The 20724-nt window shown below is 42.8% G+C and overlaps 1 protein-coding gene across 2 annotated transcripts in view; it reads left to right on the forward strand.

Annotated features, from left to right (window-relative positions):
- Nucleotides 1-20724, forward strand: part of LOC132292465 (cysteine proteinase inhibitor 3-like) — a 40348-nt gene that overhangs the window by 15839 nt on the left and 3785 nt on the right. The gene's annotated exons all lie outside the window — the stretch shown is intronic.

The raw sequence follows: 20724 nt of genomic DNA on the forward strand, positions 1-20724 counted from the left end.
TCTCTTCCATCTTAAACTCCCATGAAACAGAAAAACTCCCCTTCCACACGTTCATTCGGGACAACCACCTACTGTCCCACATAACTAAAATACCACCTGAAGAACCTGTAGCATCCAAGGACTCGTATTCCACAAACCTTCGTCCCCACAAACTTTTAACCACCCTATCAGTAATGGATGCCAACTTGGTTTCTTGCAAACAAACAACCTGGGCCCCCCATTTCCTTAAAGCTACCTTCACCACCCTCCTTTTATTCGGGTCATTGAGACCACGAACATTTTATGTAATGATTCGTAGCTTCATTAAAAACCAGTTGAGATTAACTCCTCTCGCCCCTTCTTCAAGCTCCTGCTTCTAGTCCTGCCCCTTTCCTACACCACGCCCTTCTTCTTGTCGTAATTGACATAAGAGATGAGATTCTTAATCTCGTGAATCTCTTTCCAAGACGATATAGGCTTCGTGTTTATAACTTCATTAGTGACTGCTATCTCAGTTCCAGTCAAAATTGCTTGAAGAAGAGATAACGTCTGAGCATTATTACCATCTGAAGAAACTCCCAGCAACTCATTAGTAGTTCTGATGTTATCAACCACCCAATCCCTCCCTAAATCAGTAACCTCATTAACAGGTCTGACCACTGCCAGAGGTTCCACCACTGATATGTTAGAGTCATCCTTCAGCCAGGGTTGAAGCTCAGTAAAGTAGACCTGTTGGATAGATTCCAAGTCATCAGCCACCTCCTCTTCAGTCTTTCTGTCATACTCATAAACAGAATCTGAATCTGAAACATAATCACCCAATCCAACAATATTACCAACCTCATTCTCCTCAACCGTTGCAGAAGGCATACATTTAAGACCTTTCAATGCGACATTCAGTCGTAACTCTTTGAACAGAGCCACAGCCTCATCATTGGATAGCTTAAACTGTAAATCTCTTCCCATACAGACTGTTACTCCTTCAAACAAATCATCTACACTAGCAACTGTAACCAACTGTCCAGGAGGATCTTGCAATCTTCCTTATCATTCATCCCGTCATTATGTTCAGAGTTCAAGAGTGGCAACCCATCCATCTTTTCCGTACCATCTTCAACACCTCTCATTGCCTTACAGGAAAGGGTAGAAGAAGAGGGTGGATCAGTAAGGGGGCTCCGAAGATCTGAAGACATACCTGAACCGTTAGTTACCCACTTCTATTTTTCTTTTCTTGACCACTGAGCTCCAGGAAAATGGCCTTGAGACGGAGGTCTTAGATGTCTCTGCGACTGTGGATTAGCGGAACAGGATGTAGAAGAAAAGTCAGCGCAACACTGAGAGTGACGAAACCCCTTATCCACAGGTTTTACACCAACCTCGGCAGTAGAGAGATTCATACATCCCCTCTTTTCCGGCGAGTTCCATACAGTTTCGGGTAATGAACTGCACGAAGGGCTTCTAACATGAGAGTTTGGTGGGTTGGGCTTTGAATTAATAAAAGAGATGGGTCGCTGCATTTCCTTGGTCTGTTGCCCATTACGCTTGGGCTTTGCCAAAATAAGAGAACTAGGCTTATTCAGGACTGAAACTGATAACTGGTTGCTGGTCCCCAATTAACGGCCTGTTTAATTTTCTGAGAGTTGTTAGTTAACCCATTAAACATAAAAGGCCCAGAACGTGCAACAGGCCCATACTTAGGTCCAGCAGTGGCAAATGCGTGAGTGGCTCCTTTAATGCCACGATCTATACCATGTGTTTGGTGATTTTTAAAACTGGCAAACCGAAATGGTGGGTGCTAATCAAGGACACAATTAATACGGCTCTTGGATCTTCTTCTTCTACGCGCTTCAGGCGCGTGAGCATGCAATCAGGTATATCCTTTGAGGTCCTGACAGAATTGTAAATTCCGGCGACCCCCTTTGATAATCGTTGCAACACGCGGGAAGTAGGAGCCCTCCCCACCTTCATAATGGGACTTCGGGAGGATACGAGGTGTGACTTCCTCAATCAAATTAACCTTAAAGGCCACTCTTTGATCCTCAACAAAGACGTTCTCCGACATCTTTTTTCCGGCAGAGACGTAGAGAAGGATTCTCTCCCCACTCGCTGAAACGTCTGCCTCAACACCTCTAAATCCACCACACAGATTTCCAATTGCTTCGAATAACTTATGGCACCATAAGTGAAGGGGTAAACCAAATAACATCACCCTCCGTATACTACGATCTTTCACCGCAGAACATCCAACCGCGAAATACCATATATCGATGGACAACAATGCTTCACCCCTGCTTTTCCTTCATTCATCCAACACCCTTAAGGCCTCTTGCTCTGACGGAAACCTAAACAGAAGAAGATCATCGGGAAGGGAAGAAACTTTTACGCCGCTTGAAATCTTCCAAACTTTTGTAGCCCATGCCTTAATCCCTTCAATACACCCCACATCTTTGTCGAAGCGACCTACAAGACATGACCGCAAAGCAGATTCACGTTCCTTGATGCTTTGATGATCAACCCTAAAAACTGAGTCACCGCCTATGGAACAACTTTTAATTTCACCATGAAAGTTGAGACGAGGTAAGGTTGCTACATTGAGATAGGAGCGAAGCATGACAAAGTTCCTTACCGAGAAGCCAAAAAATGAAAGCAAAGACCATAAATGAAGACGGCAGACGTTGAAAGACTCCGACGTCAAAAAGAGAAGAGAGAAAAGTCAAACATGGTCAACTTCCATTGTATAATTTCAATAAAAATTAAATGATACTAGTTATTATTCTAATGTTTCGTTTTTTATTTAGTTTTATAACTCTGCAACATTGTTCTTTTATAGTTTATTAGTTATGAGTTATGATTTGTGTTTTTTTTTTCATTGTGAGGTTGATGAAAAATAGTAACACTTAGTAATTTTTAAAGTACTACATCATATATATATATACTATTCGCCGTGTCCCTGCCATGTCCGTGTCCTAATTTTTTTGGATTTGTCGTGTCGCCGTGTCCGTATCGTGTCGTATCCGTGTTCGCGCTTCTTAGAAGATCAGTGAAATTTGTGGGAGAAAGACGACGGGGAGGTTACGCTCCAGTCAAGAGTGTGGGGAAGGATAGGAGATGGGCGACACATGGAGTATCATAGCACGCTCCTTCAGATTTCACTAAATCTTGTTCCTCGGTTATTTCACCCATGTGGTATGGGATTTTCAATAAAGCGAAGGAAAGTCAAGGTAAAACTAATGGCCATGATGCAGCTCGTGGGGCTCGCGAGCTTGAAAGAGGTGAATGGAGCTTTGTTGGGAGGGCTAAAGCTAAGGTCGCTTTATCTGGGCCTACACCCAGCTGGGCCAAAGTTGCCTGAGAGTGTTTCTAGGCCTGGGCCAAATTATTTTCTTAACCCAAATGATCGGGTCGTCTGTTGGGGTCCAAATAATAATCCTTTCAAATTCTTGCTCGTTAGCGCTTTACTAATAAGCCAATTCTGTTTTTAATTTGGAGTCTAACTCTGTTATCTCATGTGCGAAATCCATGACTTGTGCTACTGAACAGAGAAACTCTAACCATTGTAGAAGTCACAGTAGGAGAAGTTCCAGAAAGGAAAAGCAGAAATGGGTGAGTCGAGAGGACCTTCACCTTTATCCGGTTAAGTCTAACTACCATTTATCTCAGAGCGCTCGCTCTGCTCCTTCTTCTTCTTACTCCCTCTCCTCCCCTCATGCTTCTTCTTCTTCTACTCCTTCTGTGGTGGTGAGGACTTTTTTTTTTGTGGGGGGGGGGGGGGGGGTGTTGTGTCTTGGTCACCGGTGTCTGAAGGGGATGAGGAAGGAGAGTCGGTGGAGAATCATAGTTTGGAGACGGATTATGGTGAGATAGTTAAGTTGTTGCTGAATTCAACCGTGGACGGAAGTGCTTTATTATGTTTGGGACGAGACAATGAGATTATTATGGATGGGGAAGATGCGGAAATGTTGCGTTCTGAATTAAGGTGGGTGGTTGTGTCTTGGTCTCCATAGACTCTCACCGGTGTCTGAAGGGGATGAGGAAGGAGAGTCGGTGGAGAATCCTAGTTTGGAGACGGATCATGGTGAGATAGTTAAGTTGTTGCTGAATTCAACCGTGGACGGAAGTGCTTTATTATGTTTGGGACGAGACAATGAGATTATTATTGATGGGGAGGCTGCGGAAATGTTGCGTTCTGAATCAAGGGGAAGATTGGAAAATAATAATTCTAATGGTATAAATTCTTTTGGGGTGTCTCAGGCTGATGGAACCACACAGATGGCTTCATGTGAAAGAACTGATGATTTATCCAACTGCAATTTGTTGGACCTACAAGCAGATTCCTGGGAAGGAGAAGAAGGTGGTGAGGGATGGGTGAGAGTTCATACACCGTTGGCCATAGATAGGGAGAACCAGAACCTGGTGCTACTGGAGGGAAAAAATTAGGACGGGTTCAAGAGTTATATAGAAGAGGAGAGCAAGCTTTTGGGCTAACTTGGGAAGGGGATAATAAGAAAATTAAGGGTATATTTCAAGAAGTGGAAGATGAGTGTTGGGGGGGGGGGGGGGTTGTTGGTGGGGAAGAAAAAGAAAATTGGGCCCAATCCAAAAGGGGTGAGGGAGCTAAACAGACTTTTTTCAGGTATTAATTATGAGTGAAGGAGTGGAGAAGGGAGGGAGAAGAGGGGGGGGGGGGGGAAGGGGAGGTGGAGGGTTGAAGATGTTTTAATGAAGCTAAACATTGTATCATGGAATGTTCGGGGATTAAATGACCGGAACAAAAGGAGGGTGGTGAAGGCGTTGATTAGGAACTGAAGGCTCAAGTGGTCTGTTTGCAGGAGACTAAGTTGGATGTTGCCGAGGGCAAGGTTATGAAAAGGTTTTTTTGTGGTGGGAGAGGGGGGGGGGGGGTTAGATTTGTGGAATGGGAGGCTATTGATGCAATAGGGATGGCCGGGGGTATCGCTGTGTTTTGGGACAGAAGGTGGGTCTTAAAGATGGAGGTGTGGAAAGGGAGATTTTCATTATTCATCCTGTTTAAGATTGAAGAAGATGGGTCTATGTGGTTCTTCTTTGGGGTTTACGGGCCCATAGATGATATGGAAAGGAGAGGGTTGTGGAAGGAACTAAGTAGAAGAAGAAGAAAATGGGATGCCCCTTGGTGTATTGGGGGGGATTTCAATGCTGTTCTCAAGCCGCATGAGTGATCTTCAAGGAGGCCTATGGATATTGCAATGATTGATTTTTCTGATTTTGTGGAGGAGCATTGCTTGCTAGACTTGCTGATGGAGGGAGGTCTCTACACATGGGCTAGTGGGCGTGACTCTCCTGTCATGTCTCGGCTAGATAGATTTTTACTATCAGTGGAAATGGAGAAAATGTTCCCAGGTGTGTCGCAGGTGGCTTGTGCTAGGGCTGTATCGGATCATGTTCCCATTCTGCCGGACTGTGGAGGAATTAGGAGAGGAAGATCCCTATTCAGATTCGAGAATATGTGTTTTGTGTGGATGATTTTCAAGAAAAGGTGAAGAACTGGTGGTGTAGTTGTGTCTTAATGGGAAGTCCCAGCTATCAACTTGCAAAAAAATTAAAAAGACTAAAGGCTGACATTAAAGTATGGAACAAAGAGGTTTTTGGGATGTTAGAGTGGAGAAAAAATCGTCTACTCATTGAGATATCAGATCTGGATAGGAAAAAAGGAATGGAGGGACTGAATGATTTTGACAGAAGTAGAAGGGAAGAGTGTAAGGTGCAATTTGAAGGAGTGAAAATGGAGGAAATATCGTGGAGACAAAAATCTAGAGCATTGTGGCTTAAAGAAGGGGATTGAAATACAAATTTTTTTTCATCACTTAACGAATGCTCATAGAAGAGGGAATTGCATTGGGAGAATTATTTTGGATGGGTTATGGTTTCAAATGAAGATGATATCTGAACAGGTTTCGTAGAGTACTCTCAGAATTTGTTTACTGAATCTGTCACTTGGAGGCCGTTAAAAGGTCTTAGATGGTGTTATATTGGAATCCCAAAATGCTTTTGTAGGAGGAAGATAAATTCTTGACCCGGTGTTAATTGCCAGCGAATGTATTGATGCGAGAATTAAGAGTGGTGTTCCGGGGATTATATGTAAGTTGGACATTCAAAAAGCCTTTGAGCATGTAAACTGGCAATTCTTGATGTATTATCAGAGAGGATGGGGTTTGGTTCCAAATGGAGAAGATGGATTTTTCACTGTCGAGGTTCTCTATTTTAGTGAATGGGTCTCCAGCAGGTTTCTTTGAGAGCATTAGAGGAATACGTCAGGGAGATCCACTCTCCCCCTTCCTATTTATTATTGTGATGGAAGCTTTTAGCATGCTTATGAAAAGGGCGGAAATTTTGGGGTTCATTCTTGGCTTTGCAGTAGGGTTCAACACAAATCAGATTGCTATTTCACACTTGCTATTTGCAGACGATACCATAGTGTTTTGTGATGCGCGTGTTACTCAGATGAGACATCTGAAATGTGTTCTGGCATTTTTCCAAGTGGTTTCAGGGCTGAAAATCAATGCAAGGAAAAGGGTTATTGTCCCAGTGGGAGAGGTGCCGCAGACCCAAGAGCTTGCTGATATTTTGGGTTGTGGGGTGGATATTTTACTGATCTCGTATTTGGGATTGCCTTTGGGATCTTCGGTGAGGAGGGTGGCAGTGTGGGATCCAGTTGTTGAGTGCTTCCAAAAGAGACTATCGGGGTGGAAAAAGCAGTACTTGTCAAAAGGTGGAAAATTAGCCTTACTGAAAAGCACCCTTTCCAATCTGCCTACTTATTAGAAGTCCTTATTTCCTTTGCCCAGAAAAGTGGAAAGGAAGCTTAATCAAATTCAGGGGAATTTTCTGTGGGGAGGCATGGGAGAGGAGTTTAAGTATCATCTAGTGAAATGGGAGACAATGTGTACACCCATAAAGAAAGGTGGGTTGGGGATCTGTAATCTGGAATGGGTGAACAAAGCTTTGCTTGGGAAGTGGCTATGGAGATTTGGATGTGAGAGGGCTGGTTTGTGGGTCGTCAACTTCTGCGGGTCTGGGTGTGTGGAAAGGTATTAGGAAGGGTTGGGATGAGTTCTCTTAACGGATCAGATTTAGAGTCGGGAATGGGAGGTTTGTTAGGTTTTGGAAGGACTTGTGGTGTGGGGATATAGCGTTGGCGAAAAGATTCCATCGTTTGTTTAGGATTGTTGTGGATAAGAATGTTATGGTTGCTAACTATTACCGGCTTGATAATGGGAGAGTAACTTGGGATGTGATTTTTCGCAGAAATTTTAATGACTGGGAACTGAGGGAGATTACTGATTTGATGGCTTTACTGTACAACCAAGAGGTGGAGGGAGAGGGTAGTGATAGGATGGTGTGGGAGGGAAACTTAAGTGGAGTTTTTGAGGTAAGGTCATTTTTTCGAAGTCTTTCGGAGTGTATTCATTCGACCTTTCCTTGGAAAGTTATGTGGAAAACTTCAGCTCCAATTAAGGTGGCTTTCTTCACATGGACGGCGTCTCTTGGAAGTATTCTTACTATGGACAACCTAAGGAGAAGACGTCAAATTGTAGTGAACCGATGTTATATGTGCAAGAAGGAGGGGGAATCTGTTAATCGTCTGTTACTGCATTGCCCTATAGCATGGGATATTTAGGTTATGTTTTTAGCTATGTATGGGGTGAATTGGATTATTTCAAAAGACACAAAAGGGATGGTTGAAGCGGGGAGAGGGCGGCAAGTGCTTAGAAGAGTCAGAGACGCGTGGAGATCTACTCCACTTTGTATATGGTGGGGGTTATGGCGCGAAAGAAATTTGAGAGCCTTTAAAGGAGTAGAGCCCCCTATTTGGGTACTCAAATTGAATATTTTACACTCCCTTTATTTCTGGGTAAACGGAAAAAGTTACTCCTGTACTGTAACTATTTTAGAGCTTGTAGAAAACTTGCATTTGTAGAGGAATCTATGGTGCCCGTTTCTTTATGTTTGTGAAGGGTTCGCTCCCCTTTTCTATAGCGTTTTTTTAATGGAATTTTTGTCTGTTTTATCAAAAAAATAAAAAAAAAGTGTTCTTTATAAGCGTAACTTTCCCACCCCTAGACAAGTATTGCTTTTTCCATCCTGCCAATCTCTTCGCATAGCTATCAATCACAGGGTCCCAACTCCCTACCGTTCTAGAGGAAACCCCTAAAGGCAAACCCAAATATGAAATTGGAAAATAACTCACCCTACATCCAAGGACTGCCGCTAAAGATGAGATATCCTGAACATCTCCAACTAGAACAAGCACACTTTTAGCCACATTAACCTTCAGACCAGAGATAGTCTGAAGATAGGCTAAGATGCACCTCAAATATCTAAGCTGAGAGACATCAGCATCACAGAAAACGAGGGTGTCATCCGCAAAAAGTAAATGAGAGACCTCCATCTGATGGATTGGATCTCTTCCCACCATAAAGCCCTTAATAAGATCAAGATTCTCTGCCCTTTGCATAAGTCTGCTTAAGCCCTCCATAATAGTAAGAAAAAGGAAAGATAACACGGGATCTCCTTGTCTTAAACCCCGAGAACACCCAAAGAAACTAGCAGGAGGCCTGTTCACATGAACAAAGAACTTGACGGACGAGAGGCATTTCTCTATCCATTTCCTCCATTTACTTCCAAACCCCATTATCTGAAGCAAATAAAGTAGGAAATTCCAATTCACATGATTATATGCTTTCTCAATGTCTAGTTTGCACAAGACTCCGGGAACATCACTTCTCAATCTAGAGTCCACACATTTGCCTGTAATAAGAACTGAATCAATAATTTGCCGTCCTCTAAGAAAAGCTTTCCCATTTCACACATCTTTCCCATTTCACACATCTTCCTCACTTAACATCTCTACACCTTCCACCCGTATACGTCCTATATGATTACTTCTTTTATGGGCATTAGCGAGTTTGTGAAAAACTTTTGTATTACGATCTCCCTCTTTTAGCCAAAGAGTCCAGGATTTTTGTTGCCATGATATCTCCTCCATACTAGCAATCTCAGCAAGAGCTGCTTGAGAAGAAGCTCTTCTAGAACGCAAAAACTCCACATTCCCACCCGCCTCTTGTAGGCGATCAATCTCATAAAAGTCAGCAAGGACTCAATGCTTCCTCCATTCAAGGTTCCCAAAAACATCTTTATTCTACTTCTTAAGATCGAATTTGAGAGCCTTCAACTTCGTAGCTAGACGAGCTTGTAACAATAACTCCCTCCCACCAAGACTGAACTTTCCCTTGGAAGTCCTCCGCTCTTAGCCATATATTCTTATATTGAAACGGAGACCTTTGAGAACACATACCTCCACAATCCAAAACCAGAGGAACATGATCAGATGTGACCCGTGCTAAAAGTGCTTGAACGACATCTGAGAATTTCTCTTCCCACTCCCCAGAAATCAAGAAACGATCCAGCCTTGAAAAAGTGATTGGGTCATTGCCATTTGACCATGTATAGGCTGTGTCTTCCATTGGTAGATCAATGAGAAGATGCTCGTCAATGAAATCAAAAAACTGATCCATTTTATAAGACCTCCTTCCTCCTGTGGACCTCTGTAATGGGAATCTAACAGAATTGAAATCTCCACCCAAACACCAAGGAAGAGACCACATTTCTTGAGCATGGTTTAGCTCCTCCCAGAAAAAAGGCAGATCAATATCAACAACTGGCTGATAGACCCGAGTGGAAACCCATCTGAAATTGTCCTCTTCCTATTTGAAGTTGCATGACACTGAGAATCTCCCCACCCACACATCCAATCGAGACAACCATCTACAATCCCATATAACTAAGATACTGCCCGAAGTACCTGTAGCATTCAAGACCCCCCATTCCACAAACCTTCTTCCCCACAAACTCCTAACCACCCCATTAGAAATGGATGCCAACTTTGTTTCTTGCAAACAAACAACTTTGGCCACCCACTTCCTTAAAGCTACCTTTACCACCCTCCTTTTATTCAGGTCATTGAGACCACGAACATTCAAGTAATAATTTGTAGCTTCATTAAAAACCAGATAAAATGATCTCACCTCCTCCCTTCGTCGAAGTCCGACTCCTAGTCCTTCCCCTCTCCTTCACCACCCCTTTCTTCCCTTCATAATTGACTTCAAAGATAAGATTCTTGATCTTGATGATATAGGCCTCGTGTTCACTACCTCTTCAGTCACAACTACTTCTCTTCCTTCCACTATTGCTTGAAGAATGGATAGTGTCTGGTCACTATTCCCCTCTGAAGAAACACCCAACAACTCACTAGCAGCTCATATGTTTTCAATCATCTAGTCCTTACCCAAGTCAACATCTGTTTCTGAACAACCAAGTCTCTCAATTGCCAATGGTTCATCCTCTATCACTTTAGAAAAATCATTCTCCAGCCAAGGGACAAACTCGTTGCAGCCGACTTGTTGGATGGAAACCAGATCTGTAGCCACCTCCTCATCACAATCCCTTCAAAATCGAATGACTCTTTAAACGAGTCAGAATCTGTATTGTGGTCAGAATCTGACCAATTTAGTCTCCTCAACCCCTCCAGACGGCAGGCAATTAAGGCCTTTCAAGGCTACATAAAGGCGGAGTTCTTTGAGCAGAGCCATTGCTGACTCATTATACAGCTAAAAGTGAAGGTCTCTCCCTAGACGGACCGAAACCCCGTTTAATAAGTCCTGAGTTACACAATTAAGTGGATGAGATTGCCCTGAAGTGACAAATCCGCTGGCAATCTTCCAATCTGTAACCAGCCCATACTCGTCTGCAGGTGCCGAAGGCACACCAAAACACAGCTCTTCTCCATTGACATCTCAACGTCGCCCCTCACCGCACCACAAGAAAGAGAGGAAGAAAAAGAAGGTGCTGTAAGGGAGCTCTGGGGATGAATAACATAGTGCATACCTGGGTTAGTGGAGGTCCATCTCTGTTTATCTTTTCTCGACCATCTATAAACATGGCTGTTTTTGTGAGAATCCCGAGATGAAAGTTTAAAGTTGCTTCCCATTATCCGAGTAGTAGTTGGTAGGGTCTTATTTGAAGCATCAACGCAACACTGTAGATAACGAAAGACCTTGTCTAATCCAACACCAGCATCGTCGGCACTATATTTCATTCATCTCCTCTTCTCCGGCGAGTTCCAGAAAATTGCAGAGATAGCGTGATGAGGACTAACTTATCATTATTTCGTCTAGGCTTGGGCAACTGTGGGCTGGGCTTGTCATTGAGGAATGAAGTGGATAACTTATTGCTTGCCCCCCGCATAACATTCCTTTTATTTGTGACTTGTGGCCCATGACTAGCTAACGGCCTACTGTTCAGCCCAGAAGATACAAGCCGAAACTTACGCCCATTTGAATCCGCTGCATGAAAAGCTCTTGTCTTCAAGGCGATCGAAACGAGGATTTGAATGGCGTTGATGACGGGCGTTATGCGCATGCCACGGAGGTCTAATTACCCCACTCGCAGCCGGTGCGTTGGCAAACGCTCTTCTCTTTCCTTGAGTACTTAATTGAATCTACAAATGCCGATGTCGTCCACCGTTGAACTCTCCATCAGACATAAGGAGGGAAGCTAGGAAGCACGGACACTCCAAAATAGGCGAAGAATCTGTGTCCGACACGTGTCAGACACGGACACGCGTCGGACGCGCTCCGACACGTCAAAAAACGTGTCTAGAATTTTTTATTTTTTTTGAATTTTCGGACACGACACGGACACGGCACGGACACTCCGCAGATACGGCACGGACACTTAAGGGAATTTTTTTTTTTTTTTGAATGCTGATATGTTCTTTTTTTTTTTTGTTTTGTACTACCTTTTTGGTATTGTAAATGGTAAAAGTCCTAAGTCAAATGATGGATGGGAATAGATGATAGTACACTGACTTGTTTTTGTATCTTTTTTGGGGACTAGCCTTTAGGTTTTTGTGAATGTTTAGTGCAAATAGTAAAGTCCTGAATGTTAAATAGTCATGAATGTTAAAAGTCCTTTTTGTCTATGCTTTTGTATTTGGAGTAAAGTTGCAATGATGATTAAATGATACTAGTTATTATTCTAATGTCTTGTTTTTTATTTAGTTTTGTAACTCTACAACATTGTTCTTTTATAGTTTATTAGTTGTGAGTTATGATTTGTGTTTTATTTTATTTTATTGTGAGGTTGATGAAAAATAGCAACACTCAGTAATTTTTAAAGTATTACATCATATATATATATATATATATTATTCGCCGTGTCCCCGTCGTGTCCATGTCCTAATTTTTTTGGATTTGCCGTGTCGTATCCGTGTCCCGTATCCGTGTCCGTGCTTTTTAGGAGGGAAGCCTCACCAACCCCATAAAAGGATTTTGGAAGGGTGCAAGGTGAGGTTTCCTCATTGAAATTAATCTTAAAAGCCACTTGTTGGTCTTCAATAACATACTCCGGCATCACAGCTCTAGCAGAGACATAAAGGAGAACTCGCTCGCCACTCGCTTGATCATCCACTTCCACACCTCTGAACCCACCGCAGAGGTCTCCAATGGCTTCGAACAATTTGTGGCACCAGAGATGAAGGGGCAACCCTTCGTAACCTATCACGATCAACCACGGCTGAGCAACCCACTGCAAAGTACCACTTTTCGATGTATAAGGAAGCTTCACCCCAAGACCCTGCAATGTGTTTTCTTATATGTATTTAGCATTAGTTTTTATCATGCCTTACTTTTGGTTATGAGAATTATGATAAGAATTCTAATAAATTTATCCATATCAGGGAGAGAACTTTTAATTGGGTTTTACATAATTATAAAAGGTTAATGAATTCAAACTATGTTTGTTTATTTATTTTTGGTTAGTGGTAAATTCAGTGGTTCATTCACACACACTAACTCACGCATATATGTACATATATCTAAGATGTGGAATTAAACATAGATAGAAATAAATTATTATGGAAGAAGTCTTATGATATATGTTGAGCAAACTAAAAAAATGTGTTATATATATATATATATATATATATATATATATATATATATATGTAGTAAAAAGAAAGAAAATAACATATTGTGATTAGGACTACATATTTTTCATGGAAATGAGCTGCCTGTGAGATTTGACCAAAGCTACTGAGACTAAAAATTCATAAAGAATATTATGGTGGATTATCACAGCACCACTGTTCACGAATCGGCTCTGAAATCCTATTTAGTAGGGAGATTTGATGGGGATGTGGGGCCTTTAGAAAGGATGGAAGAGTGGGCTACGAAGACATAGAAGATTTCGTGTGGGGTAAGGGTGTCTTCTCTAGCAGGCGGTCTTCTCCTTTTTAGATTCCCGTTGTAAAAGGAAGCGCAGAAGGTTTTTTTTTTTTTTTTTTTGTGGGAAAATAGTGCAGAAGGTTTTGAGATGGGGAAAGAAGACATGGGGAGATGCACAGTTCTTCATCAACCTTTGGTGCTTTCATGTTTGGTGTTTGGTATGAGAAAGAAATCCAAGCATTGGAGGGTTATCTTGTATGGGCTTCCTCTGCATTTGTGGTGTCAGAAGCTTTTTGTAGTAATTGGGGATATTTGTGGTGGGTTTTGGGATGTGGAGGCTTATGAAATGAGCGATACTCAAAGAATCGTTATCATGGTGGCGGACAGTGGTGTTATTCCGGAGTTCATCATGGTGGAGGATAGGTGTTGGGCTTTTAAGATTTCTTTGACAGAAGAAATTCCTCCCATTCTTGTACCTACAACAAAGCCGTTGGTAGTGGTGTTGGTTTGAAGCCCATAACGGAGAAGGATAGAAAGGATTTCACACTTTTTAGGGCTGGGATTGTTCCTGGTTATATAGATCAGAGAATTGGCTCACGGATCGGAACCAAGGTCAGGGACGGGGTTTTGTTCATGCTCGGATGGCGAGTTGGTGGGTTGGGGGGGGGGGGGGGGTTGGACTGAAGGCGAGACCTTCGAGCCATACATGTGTCAAGGATTGGGATGCTTCCCGTTATGAGTGGAGGACAGCTGATCACCCACGTGGTCAGGCACGTGAGCATGGGATATTATTGAATCCAGAAGTGGGTTTATCAGATCGTGGGCTTGGGAATGAACGGATTGGGCCTCGGACTTCTTCTTTATGTTATGGGCCTATTTATGGGCAAGTCCATAGGTCTTCCAGTGCTGATGGGTGTGACAATAAGCTTGAACTTAAGGATATGCTTCTTGTTTTAGGCTTAAACACTTTATACCTGCTGAAGGTCCTATTATCCACTCAAATGAAAGAGTGGTTTCCTGGGCCCTAATAAAGGTCTTTTAGTGTCCACTAAGGGTGGAAAGCCCAGCCATGTTGGAAGAAGGAGCTCCAAGGATAAAAGGCAAGCCTAATTCCATCCTCACTCTTCGTTGCAGAAAGGATTGTGCTGGTCGAATGAAGTGTCGGGTACTTTCTCTGATGATTGGCACTGGTCAAGAGCAGACACGGATAACTGGGTGCATGCCATTTCCAAATTTTACGGCGTTGGTAGGGTGGGGAAAGCTTTCTGGCACGGTGTTAGTTGCAAAAAGACGACATCTGACAACAAGTTTGGGTTGCTCGATGTTGATTCTGGTGAATCTACTTCGGATGATGGTGGCCCTAATTTTAGGGATGGAAGGGTGGGATTCTAGAGCAACAACAGAGGTGTTGGAAGAAGATGGTCTATAATGGATAAACAAAAATGGGTCGTCTATAACAGCTTGGCGGCTACTCGTGGTAAGTTCTCCCTACCTCAATCTCGGAGCTCTCTTGCTGCTCCCTTTTCTTCTTCTTCTACTCCTTGTGGTGTGAAGACGGGGGGTTTCTCAACTTTTATCGCCTGTAGTGGAGGCGACAATAGAGGAAGAGGTGATTGTGTTGGTTCCGGGTAATGTTGTGCGACGTTAAAAAGGGATCGGACGTTAGCTGTGTCGTTTGGGTCAGATGTTGATTTGAATACATTGGGGGCTTCTGGATTTCTCTCTGATTCTTCTTGCTTTGCTCATTCTTCTCTCTCTAGAGGGTCTTTGGGGAAGCTATCAGAGCATATTTGCTTAAGGAATGAGAGTTCGGAGCTCTGTGGAAGGGTTGGAGGGACTGTGTTGAAGCCTCATGTGGACGGGTTGTGTGGAACCTTAGAGAACATGACAGTCTGTGTTGGTAAGGACATTCAGATCACCCTTAGCGACGAGTCGGCAACTTTGTTGGTTCAGGAGTTGAAAAAGCATAGTCTAAGCATATACTTTAGTTTTACATTAATGACCAGGAATTTGTGAGATCGGAAGGTGGGGGGATAGCCTTATTGATTAGATGTCGTGTGAAGATGATGTGGAGGGGTGGGGCTGGAGTCTTGTGAGGGAAGTGGGGTGAGGGACCAACAGGTTGGGCCTCATTTAATTCTGTGGGTAGAGGAGGGTCATCCTAATTTGGGGGTGGTGGATCCTTTGGCTGTGGTGAGATCGGAAGGGTTGGAGTCGGATGGTTTGGTGCAGGGAAATGTTGACTTAGGTAAAGAATAGGTGAAGGACAATATTGGGATCACTAGTGAATTGTTGGGTGTCTCTTTTGAAGGAAAAAAAGGAACAGGCTATTTCGCTTCTTCATGCGACTGTGGAGGGGAGAGCAGGGGAGGTGAAGAAGAAGTACTGAAGGAGGGGTAATAGAAGGAAGAACCCCCCTTCATGGAAAGTGGAGAGGGAGGTGAATGATCTTATTTGTTACATGAATTATGAGGGGAAGGAGGGGTCGGTGAGGGAGAAAGGAAGGAGGAGTGGAGGGGAGGTGAATGACTTTGTTTCCTTATGACGCTTTGATTTATTTCGTGGAATGTCCGTGGTCTAAATGACCCAGACAATAGGAGGGTGGTTAAGTTGGTGGTGAGAAAGTGGGGGGCTCATGTGGTGTGCTTACATGAAACTAAGATTGCTTCTATGTCGGATAGGGTGGCCAGGAGCCTTTCGGGAGGTAGGTTTGTGGAATGGATGACGTTGGATGCTTCAGGGCCTTTTGGTGGTATCCTTGTCATGTGGGATAGGAGATGGTTTACTCACGTGGATATTTGGAGAGGGAGGTTCTCTATCTTTTGCGTGTTTAGTTTGGAGAAGGAAGATTTTAGATGGGCTTTCTTCGGGGTGTATAGGCCAGTGGATGATGGCGAGAGACAGTTGCTTTGGGAGGAATTCAATTTTGTGAAGTGGTTATGGTTGCTTCCTTGGTGTGGGTGGTGACTTTAATGTTGTAAGGTCCCTGACTGAGAGATCTACTGGACGGTATTGTGGATTTTCAACGTTCTTGGAGGGAAGAAAGTTAGGCAGAGTCGGTGTAGATTGCCATTATGGTGGAGATTTCATGGTGGTAGAAATCCCGGGCTTTATGGCTCAAAAAGGGAGACCGCAATACGAAATTCTTTCGTAGGCTCGCTAATGCCGCCAATAGGTGTTGCAACCATATTGGGCGGATCTATGTGGATGGAGTGGAGATGTGTAGGGAGGAGGACGTATGTAGGGGGATTGTTTTCTACTATTAGAGGCTCTACTCTGAGACTGTTGGTTGGAGACCCAGGTTCGGTGGCCTTCGTTTTGATTCAATCTCTGTGTTTAAGAGGGATGGGCTAGAGATTCCTTTTCTAAGGAGGAAGTGTTGGGGTGTTGAAGAGCTGTAATGGTGATAAGTCTTCGGGACCGGATAGGTTTACTATGAGATTTTTGTTGGAGAGTTGGGAAGTGGTTAGGGATGAGGTTATGGTCACTTTTCAGGAGTTGTATTCTCACAGGCGGTTTGAGAAGTCGTTGAATGTTTCTTTCATTACCCTCATCCCTAAGAAGGGTGGAGCTTCTGATGTTAGGGATTTAGACCAATAAGTCTTGTGGGGTGTATTTATAAGCTTAGTGCTAAAGTCTTTGCTTTGAGAATGAGACTAGACGGGGTTTTTTTTTTTTCCTAAATGAAGGAGTATATTCAAATGAACAATATAGTACAATAATTCAAGCAAGGGCATACCCTCACTAAAAAGAAAATCTTAACCAAGGACCAACACTAGATGGGGTTATTTCAGAATCTCAAAACGCTTTTGTTGGCGGTTGACAAATTCTTAACTTTGTTCTTATTGCCAGTGTGTGAATTTTAGGCAGAGCAGTGGTGAACCGGAAGTTCTGTGCAAGCTTGATATCGAGAAGGTGTATGATCTTGTCAGTTGAGCTTTCTGCTGTATCTGCTAGGGAGGTTGGGTTTTGGAGAGAGATAGAGGAGGTGGATTGAGGCTTATATTTCCTCCGTTAGATTCTTTGTTCTAGTGAATGGATGTACTACAGGTTTTTTTTGGTAGCTTTCGGGGTTTGAGACAGGGTGATCCTCTATCTCCGTTTCTATTAGGTTGCTAGGAAGGGTAGTGGATTTGGGATTTATTAGGGGCTTTAGGGTCCGTAGAGACTTGGGTCATCAGATAGAGACCTCTTATTTATTGTTTGTGGATGATACCTTGGTTTTTTGTAATGCTGATGTAGCCTAACTAAGATATTTGTGGTTTGTTTCCAGGTAGTTTTTGGGTTGAAAATTAATGTAGGAAAAAGCATGCTTGTACCTTTAGGGGAGGTTCAGGGTACCGCATCTCTTGTTGCAGTTCTTGGGTGTTGGGTGGGCTTTTTTCCTATCTCCTTTTTGGGTTTGCCATTGGGTGCTCTGTCAAGGAGGGTGGGATCCTGTGATTGAGAGATTTGAAAGGAGACTGGCTAGTGGGAAGCCTTTTGAAGAGTACACTATTGAGTCTACCTACTTTCTTTCTGCTTTTCAAATTCTCGTGTTGGTAGTTGAAATGATTCAAAGACTTCAACGAAACTTCCTTTGGGGTGGACAAGTTCAAGTATCATCTTGTTCATTGGGATCAAGTGTGCAAGCTAATTCCATTAGGAGGTTTAGGTATTAGGAGGTTGGCCTCTTCAACAGGGTTGTTTTGGGAAAGTTGTTTTGGAGATTTGGTAGGGAGCGCCATCGTCTTTGGAGGAAGGTGGTTGTGTGTCGCTATGGGGATGAGAGAGGCGGTTGGTCCTTGAATCCGGTCAGATTTGCTGGAGGTGTGGGTGTTTGGAAATTCATTCGTAAAGGATGGTATATATTTTCTAAGCATATTAGATTCTAGGTATGGGATGGCAATGGGAGGATTTATGGTGTGGTGATCACCCATTGGCTCTTCCGTTCCCCGACTTTTCCGGATTGCCGTGGATAAACAGGCTTTGGTGGCAGACTGATATTGGCTCGATAATGGTAGGCTTGTGCGGGATGTGCGTTTTAGGCGTTCCTTTCAAGATTGGGAGTTTGTAGAGGTTGTAGGTTTATTGGAGTTGTTATATGGACAGGAGGTAGATGGTAGTGGCACAACCTCTCTAGTTTGGGTGCCTTCCTTTTAGGGGAGGTTCGAGGTTCGTTCCTTATTCGGTTGTCTATCTGGTTTTCGTGATTCTAATTTCTCTTCGAATACGGTGTGGTGTTCTAAGGCTCCCCTCAACTCAGAGTGGCCTTCTTTCTTTGGACTGTTGTTTAGGGCAAGATTTTGACCTTGGATAATTTGAGAAAGAGAAGACAGATTACAATCAATTGGTGTTGTTTGTCCAAGAGGAGTGGCGAGTCTGTGGATCACCTTTTGCATTTCCCAGTACAAGACGACTGTTGGAGCCTAATCTTTGGCATTTTCGACGTCCATTGGGTTATGCCTCAGTCCTCGAGGGGTTTGATTGACGTTTGTCGACGCTATAGTGTGGGAGTGCACGCTTGTGAGTGTTGGAGGGTGGTTCCCCTGGTGCTTATGAAAGGAGCGAAATAGAAGATCTTTTGAATGGGTGGAATCTTCCTTAGGGTCCTTGAAGTTTCATATTATTTGCTCTATTTTTAGTTGGGTTTTTGGGAGAAGTTGTACATCCATTGATGAGCTTATTGATTTTTTTGGGTTTTGTGGGTCCTTAGGACCTAGTCTCTGGCTTCGCCCTCTGTATAGCTCTTGGGACACATTCCCGGTTTGAACACTTTCTAATTCATTTTACTTATAAAAAAAGAAGAAGAAATAGTTGTATTTCCACTAGAATTAATAACTGATAGATTTGTTTTTTTTTTTTTTTTTTTTTTTCAATTTAACACAACTTAGGCTATATTATATTTGTGTCGAGTTAAACGAATTTATTGCACATTATTCATTGAATTTATTACCAACAGAATAAATATACAAACTTTGAAACATATAATTGATCTTTAATTTTTATCGAAGTTTAAAGATCATGAAATTTTTGGGTTCATATTTGGTATAAATTGATTGAATTTTTGATTGGTTTGATTGATTAAGGTTTCGGCATGATACATGTTTTTATACCTATATTTGAAAGTAAAAAAGAAATAAAAGTCGCAAAAGATTTTATTTTTGTTAGGTTTTAGTGTTTGGGATTTATTTAAGCTTAAATTTGTATACTAGTTATGGAGGGTGGTCCTCTAAGGAGATGAGGGCATTTGCAAGTGTGGGTTCTTGGAAATTTATTTGGAAAAGTTGCTATGAGTCTTCCAAACTTTTTTGATTCAGAGTTCGGAATGGGAGAAATGTCAGATTTTGGGAATATCATTGGTGTGGGGGGGACCTTGTGTTGGCTCATAGGTTTCCTCGCCTTGTCAGGATCTTTGTGAATAATCTTGCTGTGGTTGCCAACCATTATCGGCTTGATTATTGGAGAGTGGTATGGGATGTGCAATTTTAATGATTGGGCGCTATTGGAGGTCTTAGATTTCTTGGGTTTGATCTATATAAGTAGGTGATGGACGGCGTGGGTATGGATATTGTGGTGTGGAAGGGAACCTCGAGAGGGGCGTTTGAGGTTATGTCGTTTTACCAAAGTCTCTTGAATTGTCTAAGTTCCATTTTCCTATGGAAAGCTATTTGGAAGACTAAAGCCTCATTGAAGGTGACTTTTTTCACTTGGACTGTTGCCCTTAGAAGTATTCTTACTCTTGATAACCTCAGAAGGAGACGTCAAATCATGGTGAATTGGTGTTGCATGCATAGGGGGTCGGAAAATCAGTGAATAGTCTTCTAGTGTACTGCCTGGTGGCAAGGGATGTTTGGTCTATGTTCCTGGTTATTTTTGGTGAGGATTGTGTTGTTTTGGGGTCCACAATAGATATGTTAGAGGCTTGGAAAGGATATACAGTGGACAAACGAGTCAGCTACCGAAGACAAAAGAGAGAGCTAATAACAAAAGACTTAACTATAGCAACCGAAGACTCCACTCCTTCAAAAGATCTACTATTACGTTCCTTCCCCAAAGACCACCAAAGGTATAAAGGCGCCATCCTCCAATACCCTCGAGCTTGAGATCCCATACGTCTCCCTCTTCGAGTGTCTATCAAACCTCTCGTAGATCTATGCATGACCTAGGAAACTCCGAAAAGGCTGAACAAAAGACTTAAGCAATCAAAAGTCACTAGACAATGCAAAAGAAGATGATCCACCGTCTCTTCATTACACTTACACATACAACACCAGTTAATAGTAATATGATTTCTCCTCCTCAAGTTGTCAAGCGTCAAAATTTTGCCTCACACCATTATCCACGCAAAGAACGCCACTTTTAACGGTGCCTTGATGTGCCACATTGCCTTCCACGGAAACGTAATCCCGGCCGGATCCCAAAGGCATCCAAAGTACGATTTCACATTAAAACTTCCTTTAGCAGAAGGAACCCAAACAAGCGAATCCTACCTCCTCCACGA

Source organism: Cornus florida, unplaced genomic scaffold (genome assembly GCF_030987335.1).
Source record: "Cornus florida cultivar Cherokee Brave unplaced genomic scaffold, ASM3098733v1 CherokeeBrave_3.0.0_Hap2_Chr01, whole genome shotgun sequence".
Lineage (NCBI taxonomy): Eukaryota > Viridiplantae > Streptophyta > Magnoliopsida > Cornales > Cornaceae > Cornus > Cornus florida.